We start from the raw sequence: 18172 nt of genomic DNA, 5'->3' as shown, positions 1-18172 counted from the left end.
GCCTCCCATTACCTCAGGGTAACTGATCTTACCTAGGTTAAGAAGAAATCTAGGGGTAGTCCCCTTGACAACTCAGGGGCACAGTGGACAGAGCACCCAGTCTGGATCCAGGAAAACCTGAGTTCAAATCTAGCCTCAGACACATACTTACTGACTATAACCCTGGGAAAGTCACTCAGTTTTTCTCACTTGTAAAATGGAACTAATATTAGCACCTACCTCTCAGGACTATTGTGAAGCTCAAATGAAATAATAATGCATAGTGTCTTCTAATACAGAAAGGGCTATATAAATTTTAACTATGATCTGGGAAATAGTTGCATTTTTAAAAAGATGTTTGTCAATCCAAATGATACTTAGATGGGTAGATTAGCAAAATGATTTCAGGCAGTATGAGTGAAGGGAAGGAATTTGTCTAGAGCAGAGACAGCAAGGATGAGAAACTTCAAAATCATGCCACCTGGGGATAAGCAGGAACTGAGAAGGAAGAGACTTGGGCAAGACACAATAGCTGCCTTTCAGATTTGGTATAGAAAGTTTAGATTTCTTTTGCCAAACCTAGAAAGCAGAACAAGGAAAACACCTTTTAGCAACTACAAATTCTCCGGGGAAAAATAGATTTCCTTGGAAGAGAATAAAGTCTCTGTCACTCAGGCTCATCCATATTGGGCATATTCTCTGTAAATACATGCAGAGTCTGGGCAAGGAATAGACCCCAACACATAAGATCGACTGTCTGAGAGTTGTACACATAGGGGACACATGGCTAAGGTGCATACAAGAAGTAATGACACATACTTTCAAGTGACAGGCGCTTGAACTGTCAGCCAATAAGCATTTTTAGGTGTCATTTTTTTTGCAAGGCAGTGATATTAAGTGGCTTGCCCAAGGCCACACAGCTAGGTAATTATTAAGTGTCTGAGGCCAGATTTGAACTCAGGTACTCCTGATTCCAGGGTCGGTGCTCTATCCACTGCACCATCTAGTTGCCAGCCAATAAGTATTTGTTAAAACCACTATGTGATCAGTGCTAGGGAAACAAATAAAGTCAAAAGAGTCCTTACTGACAAGGAGCTCACAATCTAACGAGAGAGATAGCCAGAAAACTACTGTACACAAAGATACACACAGGACAAATTAGAAATATTTGATAGAGGGAAGGGACTAGGATAAAGAGGGATGAGCAATTGTGTGAATTGAGCTGAGATTTGAAGAATCTTGTGAAGCAGGAGGCAGAGATAGAAAGCAAACTAGAAATGAGAGAGTGAGAGTTAGTGAAAATATGTAGAATTAGGAGAGGGAGTATTTTATAGGAAGAACAGTAAAAAGTGTTGTTGAATCATAAAATATGTGGGGATGAGTAAGGTACAAGAAAACTAGAAATTATTAGAGAAATGCAAATTAAAGCTTCTCTGAGGTACCACCTCACACCTCTCAGATTGGCCAGTATGACCAAGGACAATGATCATTGTTGGAAGGGATGTGGGAAATCTGGGACACTATTACACTGTTGATGGAGCTGTGAACTCATCCAACCCTTCTGGAGAGCTATTTGGAACTATGCCCAAAGGGCAACAAAAATGTGCATACCCTTTGGCCCAGTAATACCACTACTGGGTCTATACCCTGAAGAGATGAGGAAAAAGGGTAAAAACATTACTTGTACAAAAATATTTATAGCAGCCCTGTTTGTGGTGGCAAAGAATTGGAAATCCAGTAAATGTCCTTCAATTGGGGAATGGCTTAGCAAACTGTGGTATATGTATGTCATGGAACACTATTGTTCTATTAGAAACCAGGAGGGACGGGATTTCAGGGAAACCTGGAGGGATTTGCATGAACTGGTGCTGAGTGAGATGAGCAGAACCAGAAAAACACTGCACACCCTAACAGCAACATGGGAGTAATGTTCAACCTTGAAGGACTTGCTCATTCCATCAGTGCAACAATTGGGAACAATTTTGGGCTGCCTGCAAAGGAGAGTACCATCTGTATCCAGATAAGGAGCTGTGGAGTTTGAACAAAGTGCAAGGACTATTCCCTTTAATTTTGAAAAAAAAACAGATATCTTGTTGTCTGATTTGTTTACCTCTGAGAATTCTGTTCTTTAAGGATATGATTTCTCTCTCATCACACCCAATTTGGATCAAGGTACAACATGGAAACAAAGTAAAGACAGATGGAGTGCTATCTGGGGGGGGGGGAGCAAGATTGGGGGAAAATTGTAAAACTCAAATAATATCTTTAATAAAAAAAAAAAGAAAAAAAGAAAACTAGAAAGGTAGAAAGGGACCATGCTACAAAGGATTTTGAATGCTGAACAGATTTTATTTTAATCCTGAAGGTGTTAGGGAGAAGCTGAATTTATTAAATAAGGGAATGAAATGATCAGAGTTGTGCTTTAGGAAGATCAGTTTTGCAGTTGAATGATAGATGGACTGGCATGGGAAGAGACTTAAGAAAGAGAGACTACAGCAGTACTGGATGAAAGAAAATGTACACACACACACACACAGTTGCTTAGGTAGAATCAATAGAATTTGAATGCGAGATAGTGAGGAGGAGAGGATGACATCTATGTTGTGAGTCTGGTTGATTGACTAGGAGGATAATGGTAACCTTCACAGTAATGGAAAAACTAGGAGGGGAGAAATAATAATGAGTTCAGTTTAGGACATGTTGACTTTATGATGCCTACAAGATGTCCAGTAGGCAAAAAAATCACTGAATTTGTAGAATTTAATGAGATTCTCAAGTGAAATAGCAAAAAAAAAAAAAGAACAGAATAGAGTCCAGGACAAGTCATGTGGGACATCTATGATTACAAGTGTACCCTGGATAAAGATCCAGCTAAGAAGACTAGGAAGGAATGTTCAAACAGAAAAGAGATAACTCAAGAGAGAACAGAATAATAAAAACATTGGAAAGAAGGGTAGCAAAAACCTAGGAAGAAGAGAATTAATAGGGTGACTGTGTCAAAGGTTGCAGGGAGGTCAAGAAAAATTAGGGATTGAGAAAAAGTCATTAGATTTGTCACTTAAGAGATCACTGAATAACTTAGGAGTATTTTCATTTGAATGATCAATCAAGTCAGAAGCCAGAATATTAAAGCATTTTTTAAAAAGAATGAAAGGAAAGAAAGTGAAGGCATTGATGATAGACAACTTTCTCAAGAAGTCTTTCTCAAAAAAAGGGATAACTACAGGATAATGGCTTGTGGAGATTGATGCATCATGGATATGTATACATTTGAAAATGTAGGAGATATGAACTTGGTTGTAGAGAAAAGAGAAGTTGATAGAGAAAGAAAGACAGAAGTTTGATAAAAGAATGATGATAGAGGGGGCAATCTGCTAAAGAATATAGAATGAAATGCAGTCACTTGTGCATGTAGAATAGTTTGCTTTCTCAAGAAGAACCATCTTATGTAAATGGGGCAAAGCAGAATAGAGAATATAGATAACTCTTCTCTGTAGAGTTTCTGTCATTCTGCTCTCTGTTGGTTCCTCTCCTCTTCTGAATATTCTTTTCCAAACTTCTTTGTTGTATCTTCATTCAGGTTATAATTGCTAACCAAGGATGTCCCACTGGTCTTTGTCCTGGATCCTGGACCCTATTTTTTTCTTCCTCTATATTATTTTACTTAGAGATGTCATTTGTTTTATTAATTCAACTATCATTTCTATGTTAATGATTCTTATATCTACTTATGCAGCAGAATATAGTGGCAAAGAGCATTTGAATGATGAGGAGGTAGAACTCAGTAAATGGTCTCAAATTGAGCAAATGTTCTCAAGATGAGATGGTATGAAGAGTGAAGCCATGGGAGATTTTAGCACAGATAAACAGTTATTGTGGTGAGTGGAATAGTGAATTGACTAAGAAGGTAGTATTGACACAGGAAGGACCAGCTGAAATTATGTAAGATAAATTTGTAGTGAACCCAAACCATAAACAACTTAAATAAAGTAGGTGATTCAAAATAAAATCATCAGTATTTCTTATGACAAAATAGGTGTTCAATATGATGATAAAAGGTCACAACATATTTTAAAAAATCTGTTACAAATTTATATATATATATATATATATATATATATATATATATATATATATATAGCTTAAAAGAGAATCCTGAGCTTTAACAAGGAAAGATTATATAAAAGAAAATAAGTAATTTTAATTACACAGCTTTTTTTGGCATGTATAAAGTCAAGAAAGATAGAAGAGAAAATGTAGAGTGGATAAAATATTTGTATCCAATTATCATTGATAAAAGTCTGATGGCCATGATACAAAGGGAATTGACATAGACACATAATACTAAGCACTATTCTCCATTAGAACATGATCATTTGAAATCTTTTTTAAAGAAGATTTGCAAGTAATAAATGATCATTTGAAAATATGTTCCAATTCAGTGATAAGAGAAATGACAATCAAAACAACTCTGAAGTTTTACTTCACACTCTGAAAAGTGACAAAGTTGACATAAAAGGGGAAGTTGACTCTTGGAGATGCTCAGGCAGATCACTCTAATTCAAAAATCTGTTGGTATGGTGAGGGAGATGAACTGAACCAATTGTTTTGGGTTTTTTGTTTGTTTGTTTTAGTTTTTGCAAGGCCATGGGGTTAAAGTGGCTTGCCCAAGGCCACACAGCTAGGTAATTATTATGTGTCTGAGGTCAGATTTGAACTCAGGTACTCCTGACTCCAGGGCCGGTGCTCTATCCACTCTGCCACCTAGCCACCCCGAACCAATTGTTTTGAATCTAAGTTTAGAATTATGCAAAGAAAGGGATTAAATAGCACCAACACTTTGATCCAGTGATCTAACTGCTAGACATAAACTCCAAAGAAGGCAAAGATACAAACAGATATATAAACTATATATAATAGGACTTTGTACTAATAAATAACTAGAATCAAGTTTCCCCATCAATTGTAGAATGGTTGGGAAAACTGTGGCTTTCCACATGAAGGTTGAAAAATATTTAATAGTAAGAGATGAACTGTATAAGGAATTTAAAGTAGTATGAACTAATAAAGTATGAAATAATGAGAACCAGAAGAACAAAAGGAATTCAGATTCTACTTTATTGAAAAACTAATAATGGTTACAGAGAACTAATAATGAAACATATCTCTCTATATATACTATTACGTATAGTCATGGATATGAATATATATTTATATACATATATACACATACATTTGTTTAATTATATAATTGTTTTCCTTTGTTATATGAGAGTTCATTAGTCAGGTGGCAGAAAGAGATGTATTTTTTCCATAAATAACTTTTAAGAAAGTCAAAGGGCATCAATGGTTTTGTATAGTTATTTTAAACTTGATAATGACAAAAGAATACATTATTTTTCAAAATGTAACACTACCAGAGAGGCATTATAATATAATATATATAAAACAAATAATTTTCTGAGTTAGGAAATTCTGAATTCAAGACTTGAATTTTAAGTATATTGACTATGTGATCCTAAGCAATTTAACTTCTCAGCACCCATTTTTCTCTTTATCTATTTTATATTGCTGTCTGCCTATCTCTGTCTCAATCTCAGTCACTCTCAGGATTTTTGAAGTTGTCTTCCAGGTTTACTATTATAAAAAAATCAAATTTTTATGGGAGTCCAACAATATAAAATGTTGTATTCCTCTTCTCTCCAAACAGAAATAAACTCTGAGAGATTAGAGGAATCAACTGCAGAGGGAAAATAAGAGTTGTGTCTATTTAATCAAGTGACTATAACCAGTACCTTGATGCTATCATTCAAGTCACCTGATTCAGGATCTTTATGAAGGAAATTCAGAGATTTATCTGACTTTCAGATAGCCATCACTGAGTCTCACTGAATATCTACTTTTTCCACACTATAAAAATGACCCAAAAGTGAAAGGCATACTAATGAAAACAGGAAAAAAAATATCTTTCTACAGTCAAAATGTCCTACCCTACAGTGATATGATGGCCATTAGAGTAATAAATTGTTTCTAACAAATTGTTTCTATACAAAAGTATTTGAATTGGAAAATACAATTGTCTTGCTTCAAGAAACAGATCCTTCATGAAATTCCTTCCCATTAAGACCTGGAATTTTTCATAATAAGTATTAGAGGTTGTACATTGCAGGGATGTTACCAGGTATTATGTACTATTTTTTCTTTCATTTCAGTTTTTTGCAACCAACAGCAGATCATTCATTTGTTATTTCTAACTGAAGACTAACTTCTTAGTAGCCAAAATTACCTAATTATAGACTGAAATCTGAGTTTTTACCTTCAGGTTTGAAATAGAATTTCTCCTTGTTATCTGTTCCGGTCCATGAACCCAAGTAGGAGCTGACACATTCAGCAAACACCCTAAGAAGTGAAATTAAATATACAGTTTGAGATCATTAATCTAGAGTCAAACCAAAACTTTGGGGTTTTATAATCTATTCTCTTCATTTTAGAGATTTTAAAATCTTAACCAAAGGTTAAGTGACTAGCTCAATGCCACATAATTAATATTATAGGGTATATTTGGACCCTGGTCTTCTGACATCAGAGTCAATGACTTTACTTCCATGACTTTACTCAATCAGAATAAGATGGAGAAAATAGTAAAAAGATCAGAACATAGGACAGTTAACAGAAACTGTTATTTCTAAAAAATACAAGATATACAGTATATATATATATATATATATATATATATATATATATATATATCCTGTAAGAGACAGAGATATACAGTATAAAGATAAAGACCTTACATTGGATGCAAAAAGAAAAATGAATTATTTATAAAATGTGAGTAGGAACTGGAATAATAGGTGTTTTTTTTAAATGATGGCAATAGATAAAGTAGATATTGGGATAAATTGATAAAGACATGGAGAGAGAATGAGGTGGAGATGGTAGAAAGTAGTGCACAGGTCTGCTCCAGGTTAAGGAAAAGTTCACCTTCCCCTAATTGGGTTTTACTGGATCAGAGTTCTTCCTATAGGTAAGAAATGAAGATAATGGGTAGAAAACTAGTAGTATAATGTAGAGGTTGGAATTAGAATACTGAATTGCTTTGGAATTATACCCAAAGGGCAACAAAAATGTGGGTACCCTTTGATCCAGCAATGCCACTACTGGGTCTATACCCTGAAGTATGAAAAAGGGTAAAAACATCACTTGTACAAAAATATTTATAGCAGTCATGTTTGTGGTGGCAAAAATGTGGAAATTAAGTGAATGTACTTCAATTTGGGGAATGGCTTAGCAAATTGTGATATATGTATGTCATGGAACATTATTGTTCTATTAGGAAACCAGGATGGATGGGAATTCAGGGAAGCCTGGAAGGATTTGCATGAACTGATGCTGAATGAGATGAGCAGAACCAGAAGAACATTGTACACCCTAACAGCAACATGGGAGTGATGATCAAACCTTGATGGACTTGCTCATCCCACCAGTGCAACAACCAGGGACAATACTGGGATATCAGCAATGGAGAATACCATCTGTATCCAGAGAAAGAATTATGGACTTTGAACAAAAACCAAAGACTATTACCTTCAAATTGGAAAATAAAAAACCTTTATCTTATTATGTAATTTTGCTATCTCATACTTTATTTTTCTTCCTTAAGGATATGATTTCTCTGTCATCACATTCAACTGAGATCAGTGTATAACATGAAAACAATGTAAAGACTAACAAAATGCCTTCTGTGGGTCGGGGAAAGCAAGAATGGGGGGGGATTGTAAAACTCAAAATAAATAAATTACAAAACTCAAAATGAATAAAATCTTTCTAAAAAAGGAAAAAATAAATTTCAAAATAAAAGAATAATGAATTGCTAAATAATTATTGGGGTCTTTGGAATCTGAGATTTTTACTGACCCATTAATAAAATGATTAGTTACTCCGCCCCCAAAAAAAGATTAATTGTTGTTTAATCATTTCAGTTATGTCCAATACTTCATGACCCCATTTGGGATTTGATTCCCAAAAATCCCAGAGGGATTTACCATTTCCTTCTCCAGTTCATTTTACAGATGAGGAAACTGAGGCAAACAGGATTTAGTACTTGCATAGTCATACAGATAGTAAGACTGAAATTGAAATCAGGTTCTTCCTGATTCCAGACCTGATGCTCTTTCCACTGTGATAGCTAGCTGACTAATAAATAGATGGCTATAAATTAAGTAAAAATATCATGTTTTTAATTCCTTGCACAGAGTATCATCATATTTCATATATATATATATATATATATATATATATAATGAGTATTCAATAAATATTTATTGACTGAACAATTGTCTGTCAACATCTCAGTATAATAATCAAGGGCCTAATTTTGCCTGAAGCAGTCCTTTATAGATAATTTTGGTCATCTCTTACTAGAAGTTCTAAGGATGAATGACAAAAGAGTCAATAAATCTTTTTAAATCTATTACACTAGAGATAAGGTAGCAACAAATCATTTCAATTTTTTCCAAGAAAAATGAGTGATTTTTTTAGATGAGTTAATAAAGACATATTGTATAAATACAGAATCTAATTAATTAGTCTCAAAAATAAGGCAACCTGTCAAAATGGAAAGTGAACTGAAATGGGAAGTACAGAAAACCTGACTTCATATCCTTCCTCTAACATATATTAGCTGACTTACCTTGGACAAGTCACTTATCTTCTCAGTATCTCCAGGAAATCTTAAGACTATAAATAAGTAATTGCTAATGCATCGTGATAAAGGAAGTTTCCTCACAAGGAATTCCCTCCATCATTGAAATCACAGATATAATTGAGAAAGAGAAAGACAGAGAGAAAGAGAGACAGACAGGGAGAGAGAGAGAGAGAGAGAGAGAGAGAGAGAGAGAGAGAGAGAGAGAGAGAGAGAGAGAGAGAGATATTTTAAATTATTTGGGGGAAAAGTCAGTTTTAGTTTGTTGTTATGACTATTATTTTCTCAAGAGAAATCTCAATTACTATGTAATATTCAAATGGATGGAATCTTAGGACCATTATTGACACTCACTAGAGAATCAAGATCAATCAAGAAATATTTTGTCAAGTTACTCATAACACAAGTTGAAAAATAAGACCTGAGAGAAATTAAGCAGAGATAATAATAGGCTTTGAGTTAAAATTTGAAATAAACTTAGAATTCATTGAATCTAACCCCTTCATTTTACATAAGAGGAAAATGAGACCCACAACCATTTTTGAGGTCCAACCTTAAAATGAGGTTAAGTGACTTACCCAAACCAAACAGATAGAAGAGTCAGGATTTGACTTCAGGTTATCTGACCCCAAATTCAACGTGCCTTTCTCAATTTAACCTCTCTAGGCCTCAATTTCTATATCTCTATAATAAAAGAAATGGACTAAATGACTTCTAAATGACCTCTACTTCTACTGGATCTTTGATCTTGTGTTTAACTATGTGAAGATTGTCTCTTCATTTCCTTTAATATTCTAAAGTATTCCTTCAGGAAGAAAATAAAAACTTTTTGCATTTTCATTCTTATAACTATTCATCCAAATCCTTCTAACCAAATGTCATTTGGAACTGGGCCGAATCTATTATATACTATGCTTCTTTTACCAAATGATTTCACCTTGAAGTAAATTCAATAGTCAACCTTCATAGTATATCTGTATATGTATAAACACATAAAAATAACTACATATGTAAGATCATCTCTATTTTAATACTATATAAAGGTTTATTTTTCAAATTTTTTGTCATATTATAATTCCAAAATCAAGTTAGTTCGCTAATCTTTCACCCAATTCTAGCTCTGGCCTCAAAATGTCATCATAAATAGGAATGCACACTGCTCTAAGAAACACCTATGCATGAAAATCCAGTTACCAAGCAGATAAATTATCCACATTACAAAAGAACCCCTATGTCAAATACAAAGGTCTTTTAGTATCTTTAAATATTTACAGATCATTAACTACTTGACAGACAAGTCAAAAGCAAAGAAACATGAAACTGAAGTCTAAAAAAGGAACCTTTTTTTATGTGAAGATCAGTCAGAAAGGATTATCAAACATCTCAACAATGATATAATGGGGAAACCTGCTTTGATTTACAGTTGTTTTTTTTTAAAAAAACATCAATGTGCCTTAGAGTACTAACTATAAAAGTCTTTCTCATTCTAATTCAGACATGCCTGAGGAAAGAGTTCCTAAGATATTTTCAGGGACCTTCTCTTGTTGACCTTAGGGCAGGGAGAAATCATCTCACAATAATAGGCTCCCAGGATGGACTAGAGTTCCCAGGTCATCCAGTCTAATGCATACTTGATCAGTAGGTGTCTCCTTCAGCACAGAAAAATAGAAACCTGGGATTAAAAGAGCTTGCCCCCTCGAATACACAAATTTTCTTGTAGGCAATAGTTTTCATTACCATAGCTTCTCCTAAGCAATGAAGAGATTCTTTGTCAGAACCAGTGAGTTGGAACGGGTCACCATGGTCATTTGGTCCAACTCAAGGTAAGCAAGATTCCTCACATTACTAACTAGTGATCATCCTGCCTTTGCTCAAAGACTTCTAGTCAAGGGAAGTTTGCTTCCTCCCAAGGAAGCCAATTTACCTTTGAAAAGCTCTAATTGTTGGGAAGTTTTTCTTTTCACTAAATCAAAATGTGCTTATTTGCAGCTTCTACTCCCTCTCCTAATTTGGTCTTCTGAAGCCAAACAATTAAGTTTAGTGTTTCTTCCACATGATAGCCCTTCAAATAATTGAAAGAAAAGCTTTCATGTTTACTCAATTGTTTTTTAGCCTTTTTTAGTTATGTCTGATTCTTTGAGACCCCATTTAGGGTTTTTCTTGACAGATACTACAGTGGTTGGCCATTTCCTTTTCCAGCTTATTTCACAGATGAGAAACTGAAGCAAACAGGGTTAAGTGACTTGCCTAGGGTCACTAGCTAGTAGGGAAGGATGTGGTGCTAGATTTGAACTCAGAAAGATGAATCTTCCAGACTTAAGATCCAGCTTTCTTTGCATGATGGTGCCATCTAGCAGTCAATCATTCAATTAGCATTTATAAAGTACCTACCATGTGTCAAATTTCCCTGAGACTCCTCGTCTCCAAGCTAAATATCCACAGTTCCTTCAATAAAGGTGCCTATTTTATATTTTCTTGTTCTCCTACTGTCCTGATCACCCTCTTATTGATACATGGGAACATGAAAGAATCATCAATAACTTTAACAAAGACCCTTCTTGGAGGTTTTTGAAAGCAGAGAGAATCAAATTGAGCCCATCTCTCCAGGTGGGTGCTCTTTGTCTGGCTAGTGAACCTAGGGCAACTGGGTGGCACAGTGGTGAAGCACCAGTCTTGGAGTCAAGAAGACCAGAGTTCGAATTTTGTCACTTATAGCTATGTGAAATTGGCAAGTCATTTTAACCTGATTGCCTTGCATCCGGGGCCAATTCCACTCCTTCTGATTCATATCTGGTCACTGGAGCCAGATGGCTCTAGAAGAGAAAGTGAGACTGGAGACTTAGCACAGCACCTCCTCACTTAAATCCAGTTCATATGCTTGCTTATCTTGGCATCACTGCCCTGATGTCACGATCTTCTTCAAGAATGAAGGACAGGGGCAGCTAGGTGGCGCAGTGGATAAAGCATCGGCCCTGGAGTCAGGAGTACCTGGGTTCAAATGCGGTCTCAGACACTTAATAATTTCCTAGCAGTGTGGCCTTGGGCAAGCCACTTAACTCCATTTGCCTTGCAAAAACCTAAAAAGAAAAAAGAATGAAGGACAAACATCCTTTTTATTAATTCTATGTATTGCTATTTGTTTCATATCAATGAGGTTCTGGGTAGTCTCATTCCCAAGGGGTTATGCCCAGTGTGACTGAACTTGGGTTCTCTGGCATTGAGTAAACTATTTTTCTTCCTGTATTTCTGAAGCTGATTTTTAAAATCTAAGTGTAGAAATAGACATTTATTTCAAGCTATTAAACATCTTGTGATCTCATCCATGTGGCTACTCAATGATGCAGATTGCAGCCTATTTATTCCTTCTTATCTTATCCATGTACTCCTTATCTATGTCTTCCAATATATTTTCCATATTAGTCAATCTGACAGTCAACAAACATTTACTAAGTTCTTACTATGTCCAGGGCACTGTGCTAAACACTGAGGATATAGAAAAAGAGTCAAAAAGAAATAAAAAAATCCTGTCTTCGAGGAACTCACATGTTGATCTAATATGCTAGAGGGCTTCCTTTAAGCCTCTCAACATGTCATGATTATCATCAGTCAATCTTTCAAATAATCAAGCTATTATACCTCTCTTTGCCATATACACAACTGATCTCAGCCTACAGAAGTAAAGTGACACTATTAGCTCTTATTTTTTATTTGGCTAGGCAATGAGGTTAAGTGACTTGCCCAAGGTCACACAGCTAGGTAATTATTAAGTGTCTGAGGTCATATTTAAACACAGGTCCTCTTGGCTCTAGGGCCGGTACTCTATCCACTGCACCACCTAGCTGCCTCCTACATTATTAACTCTTAAATGTAAAACATTTCTTAAAAATAAAGTAAAAGCAGGAATAATTATAGCATTACAGTTATTCAAAGTAAAAGTAATTCAGGAATAATAAATACATACAGCCTACATGTGAGCCTGGCCACATTTTCCCCATGAATGTATTTAGTTTATTGCATAAGAGTAGATACAAACTTACAGAACTTGATTAGAAAGTCATATGAAAGCAGAAAAAATCCTTCTGCTTTAAAAAATTAACTAATTACATTATCTTACTTGCCACATTAGCACTTCCAAACCTTTTCATTCCTTATTAAATTTCTTATGGCTCTGTCTCCTCTTACCTTCCCTGCGGAGCACTTTGCCTTATATTTTACTGAAAAAAAAAGAGGCTCTCCACCCAAGGCTCCCTTTTCTCCCTTATCACCCAGATACTTTCTGATGCTATCTGCTCTTTCACCCCTGCTTCACATGAAGAGGGGCTTGTTGCCAAGACTAAATCCTCTACATGTATAAATCATCCTATTCTACCCCAACTTCTTTACTCTCAATGATACCTACTCTCCAACTATATATATGACTGTTTCTTATCAGTCTTCTTGGCTAAATCTTCATCCTGCATTTTCTTTACTTTGAATAACTGTGATGCTATAATTATTCCTGCTTTTGCCTTATTTTCAAGGAAATGTTTTACAATTAAGAATTAATAGTGTCATATTAACTGTTTCTGTGAACTGAGATGGGGTGTGTGTGTATAGCAAAAGAAAGGGATAATAACTTGATTATCTGAATGATTGACTGATAATCACAACATACTGAGAGGCTTAAAGGAAGCCCTCTAGCATATTGGGTCAATATGTGATAGTTAATCATGGATGTCCAACAGAATTCTATCTTGGCCCCTTTTGTCTTTTCTCTCTCTTGCTTGATGATCTGATAAGTTTCCATGGATTTACTTACAATTCTGAAATCTATCCTACTAATCTTGAATTTAAATTTCTAACTTAATATTTGACATTTTGAATTAAATATCCTCTAGACATCTTAAACTTGGGATGTCCAAAATTGAGTTCATTAGCTTTCCCCAAAGCCTTCTCCTCTTCCAGCTGTCCTATTATGTCCTATTACTTGTCATCCTCAAAGAGAAATAACATAAGTCTGGAAGGATAGGTTGGATCCAGAATTTAGAGGCTTTGAGGATCAAGCTGAGTGGTTTATTTTTTTCTGTAGGGAACATAAGAAGATATATTCAAGTCATTGAGTCATTCTTGTTTTGGAGGATGTCACTTAGGGGGAATAGAGGTGGAGCAGGATGGAGAATAATCTAGATGTGTCATCAACAACAAAAACTGGGGAATGGTAAAGACTAATGAGAACTGAGAGGAATCTATCAGATTTAGAAAGTCATTAGTAAGTCCATTTCAGTAACTAAGTCAGAATGTACAGTGAAACTTCTTGAGGAAGGAGAAATAAGGAAGAGGTAATTTTTTTTCCTGGAATTTTGGCAATGAAAAGAATGAGAGGTATAGGAAGAAAGTTTGAGGAGATAAATGATAGTGTCATGTGAAAATTGCTTTATTTTTTATTTGTTTTATAAATGATGAAGAAGCCTGGGAAATTGTATAGGTCACAGGGAAGGAGCTAATTATTAAGGAGAGATAAAGGTTGGCAGGATGAAATGAGGTGATCAAAGTTAAAAGCCTCCTAGGGGAAGGAATAGGGTCAAGAACCAAATCAGTTTGGATATGACAAAGATAAGAGTCATCTCTTCATCAGACACTAGAAGAGAGGAAGAGAGAACAGAAGATGAGTTAGAAGAGCTATTAATTTTGAAACACTTTCCTCAGCAGCAATGGAGAATGAATAATATTTTTTGCATTACTTCCTTTCAGATTCAAAATTTTGTTGGTCCTTCATTTTTTTTAGGTTTTTTTGCAAGACAAATGGGGTTAAGCAGTTTACCCACAGCTAGGTAATTATTAAGTGTCTGAGGCTGAATTTGAACTCAGGTACTCCTGACTCCAGGGCTGGTGCTCTAATGCACCACCTAGCCACCCCTGGACCTTCATTCTTTAAAGAAGACTGTGACAGCAGAAAAGTGATGCCATAAATTACAAGTGAATTAATTTTTAAGTGAGGGAAGGATGTGCATAGGCACCAGTCTCATTCTCTCTTCCAGAGTCATCTAGATCCAGTGACAAGATATAGATCAGGATGACTGGATATGACTGGATGCAATGGGAGACCTTGACCTTTTTAAGCTTACATTTTTTCCTAGGTCTCAATTTGTCTAAGGCAATGTTCATTTGTTGATTAAGGCTAGGTAAGAAGTCTGGATGCTCCCCTTTTACTAGCTGGGCATACATTTTTCCCCCTAAGACAAGATCATAGATCTCAGAAGTGATGCTTCAGGATTAAGGAAAGGCCAGAGTAGCAAAGATCAGAGGAGTCACAGTCCCTGAGAGGAACAGGACAAAGAGGCTGGGCAAGAGGTTCCCAGTTAAGGCAGTGAGTTCATATCTGCTGACACCAAACAAAGGCTTGGCATCCTCCATTGATAATCTGAGTGTCTTCTCCCCTCCTCATTATGATTATGATCTTCTCCCCTCCATTATGACTGGTCCATAGCCAGTGCGGGGAATTCATGTATGAGAGTAAAGGGATGTTTAAAAAGTTAGGAAGACTCGGAGATGGAGAGTTTTGATCATGAAACTAAGGCATTTGGACTTTATCCTATAAGTTAACAGGAAGTTGTTTAAGATTTTTCCACAAGGTAATAACATAATAAAAAGGGTATTTCAGAGAGACTAATTTCATAGTAGTATAAAGGATAGATTATAATGAGTAGAGTAAAACAATGGAACCAATTAGGAGTGGTTAGTGGTATCACCAAAACCATGGCTCTTATATCTTCCACTTACTTCAACATCTACTAGTGAGTAGGAGGCAGGGCCTCAGCTGCTTAGCTCTTGTGAATTTAAGCAAGTCATTTTCTTCTTTTGTAAAATTAGGGAATTGGACTAAGTGATAACTAAAATGGTTTCCAGATCTAACATATTTTGAATCTATGATTTTAGGATATGTATCTGTCCATCCCTGTCCTATCACCTACCCCCAGGCCCCCTACCCCCATCCCTGACCCTGCGTTTGCAAGTGATGGTCTAACAAAAACCATATGATTATCTCAAAACAAGATACAACATCCATTCCTATTAAAACACTAGAGAGCAAATGGAACTTACTTTAAAATGATAAGTAATGAAAGTAATACATAAGCAAGCACTATCTGCAATGGAAATCAATTGGAAGTCTTGCCCATATAATCAGAGTGAACCAGAGATGAGAAAGAAAAACTCCATAAAGGCCCTAAAACCAGAGAAACCTGGAGGTTGTTTTTTTTTTGGGGGGGGGGGTTGGGTTTTTGCAAGGCAATGGGGTTAAGTGGCTTGCCCAAGGACACACAGCTAGGTAATTAGTAAGTGTCTGAGACCGGATTTGAACTCAGGTACTCTTGACTCCAGGGCCAGTGCTCTATCCACTGCACCACCTAGCTGCCCCTGGAGATCATTTCTTAATGAGTACTATGTGCTATCTTCCCCAAAGTCTTGTGAGGAGCTTTTCTAGTCATCTGGATCCCATATTCCAGAAATATTTGTATTTTTCAGGGCATCCTAAAGGCAAATAATAGCTTCTTTTGTTTAATCAAGACTTTAGTATTTAGTATTATATTTGAAAGTATTGTTTATTATGTGTATATAACATCAAAGGCTTGAGTGGTTAGTTGAAAGACATGGGGAAAAACTTGGCTAATCTCTGAGTTAATATACACACTGCCTCAAACAAGTTAAACTGGAGATCCTCAGTTCTTTTGTTTATTTATTTGTTTTGGTGACCCTCAATTCTTATGCTTCGCTTCATCTAAGTGTGGAACTTTCCATTTGTTCTCTATTTACAAGAAAAGAGGCAGAATAAATTAGCATTGCTTGGTTTCTTGTATCATACATTTATTTATTTATTTATTCATTCATTTGTTTGTTTGTTTATTTATTTACTTGTTTGTTTTTATTTAGTCAGCTAATATTGAGTGCCCGCTGTCTTAATAACCATTGCTTGGCACTATGGCAACTCAAAGAAATCACCTCTTGGTGTCAGGTTCTTGCAGTTTTTTATGGATACAGAAGGAATGCAATCCTAATATAGTCACAACACAAGATATAGGTTCGAGTGCCTCAAAACTGTTCTAGAGAGTAAATACTATGGATTCGAGTCACATGAACTTCAAAACAAGAGGAAAAACTTAAGCAGAGACTTGCAGAATAGCAAGATTTAGATGGACAAGAAATAGTTGGGAAGGCATTCCAAGTGGCAAGAAATATCATAAACCAAGACTTGGAGGTAAGAGTGTATGGTGTGATACAAAGACACTGATTAGACATTAATCCATTATGATTGGTCCATAGCCAGTGAGGTGAATTCATGTAGGAGAGTAAAGGGATGTTTAAAAAGTTAAGAAGACTCAGAGATTGAGGGTTTTTGATTATGAAACTAAGGCATTTGGATGTTATCCTATAAGTTAACAGGAAATTGTTTAAGATTTTTCCACAAGGGAATGACATAACAAAAAGGGTATTTCAGGAAGATTAATGTCATAGTGGTATAAAGGATAGATTGTAATGAGTGGAGTAAAACAATGGGACCAATTAGGAGGATACTACAAAAATTGAAAGGAGTGTACATATATATTTATATTTATTTTTATAGACATATTTATTTAGTACATATAGTAAAAAAAGACTTGTCAGCATGTATATAAATATATCCATTTACATGCATATATTTTGCATTTTATTTTATGTTATTTTTCTCTAGTTACATGCAAATATAAGTTTCAACATTCACTTTTAAACTTTGAGTCCTGAATTCTCTCCTTTCTTTCCACCCCATCTCCCTCATTGAGAAAGAAAGTTATTTGTTATAGGTTAAAAATGTATAGTTATGTGCATGTATTTCAACAAATGAATTTTAGACTAGATTTTATAGATTTTATATTTAACTCTTTCTTCAGTAAACATAGAGAGAAAAAGGATAGAATGTAAATATATATGTATTTCAACAAATATGCCATAGGTCATATTTTCCATGGAAAGAGATACAAAATACCCCCCAAAGCAAGAACTAATTTTCCAAAATATGCTGAACCCTTGAAACTAGCTTTCTTATCTTAAAATGTGTTTATAAATCCTATAGGACCAATAGCCCTTCAGGAAGAAGCCATGAATTCAACTGTAACCCAGCTGTAGATAATATATGGTAGCAGACTGGTAAATGGAAAACCACGGACAGGAAGCAATCTCTGTCTTTATGCCCTTCTGAGATATTTATATACTCTACTGTGGCCAGTAAACACAACTAGAATGACTTGGATGAAATTTTAATTATATAGGAGCTTAATGATTTAACTTGCTGTGGCAAGAGAGAGAAGGGACCATACCGAAGGAGTAAAGGTTCAACCAAGTGCAGTTCTTTGTTTCCCAAAGAAAATTCAACATTCCAAAACAAGGTCTTTAAGTTCACTGCTTAAGGTAGGAAATAAGCATATAATTTTAACTATTATATATGGATACAGGCTTTGCAAGTATTCAGACTTTTCA

General features: G+C 35.4%; 1 long non-coding RNA gene across 4 annotated transcripts in view; it reads right to left on the bottom strand.

The window, feature by feature from the left end:
- Positions 1-18172, bottom strand: part of LOC141497772 (uncharacterized) — a 93071-nt gene that overhangs the window by 60661 nt on the left and 14238 nt on the right. For all 4 annotated transcript variants that reach the window (XR_012471447.1, XR_012471444.1, XR_012471445.1 and 1 more), the window contains exon 3: positions 6296-6378. This is a non-coding gene — a long non-coding RNA (uncharacterized LOC141497772). The remainder of the gene's footprint in view (positions 1-6295; positions 6379-18172) is intronic.

This window comes from Macrotis lagotis, chromosome X (genome assembly GCF_037893015.1).
Source record: "Macrotis lagotis isolate mMagLag1 chromosome X, bilby.v1.9.chrom.fasta, whole genome shotgun sequence".
NCBI classification, from domain to species: domain Eukaryota; kingdom Metazoa; phylum Chordata; class Mammalia; order Peramelemorphia; family Peramelidae; genus Macrotis; species Macrotis lagotis.
The sequence above is the reverse complement of the archived record's forward strand: the minus strand, read 5'-3'. Positions and strand labels throughout refer to the sequence as shown.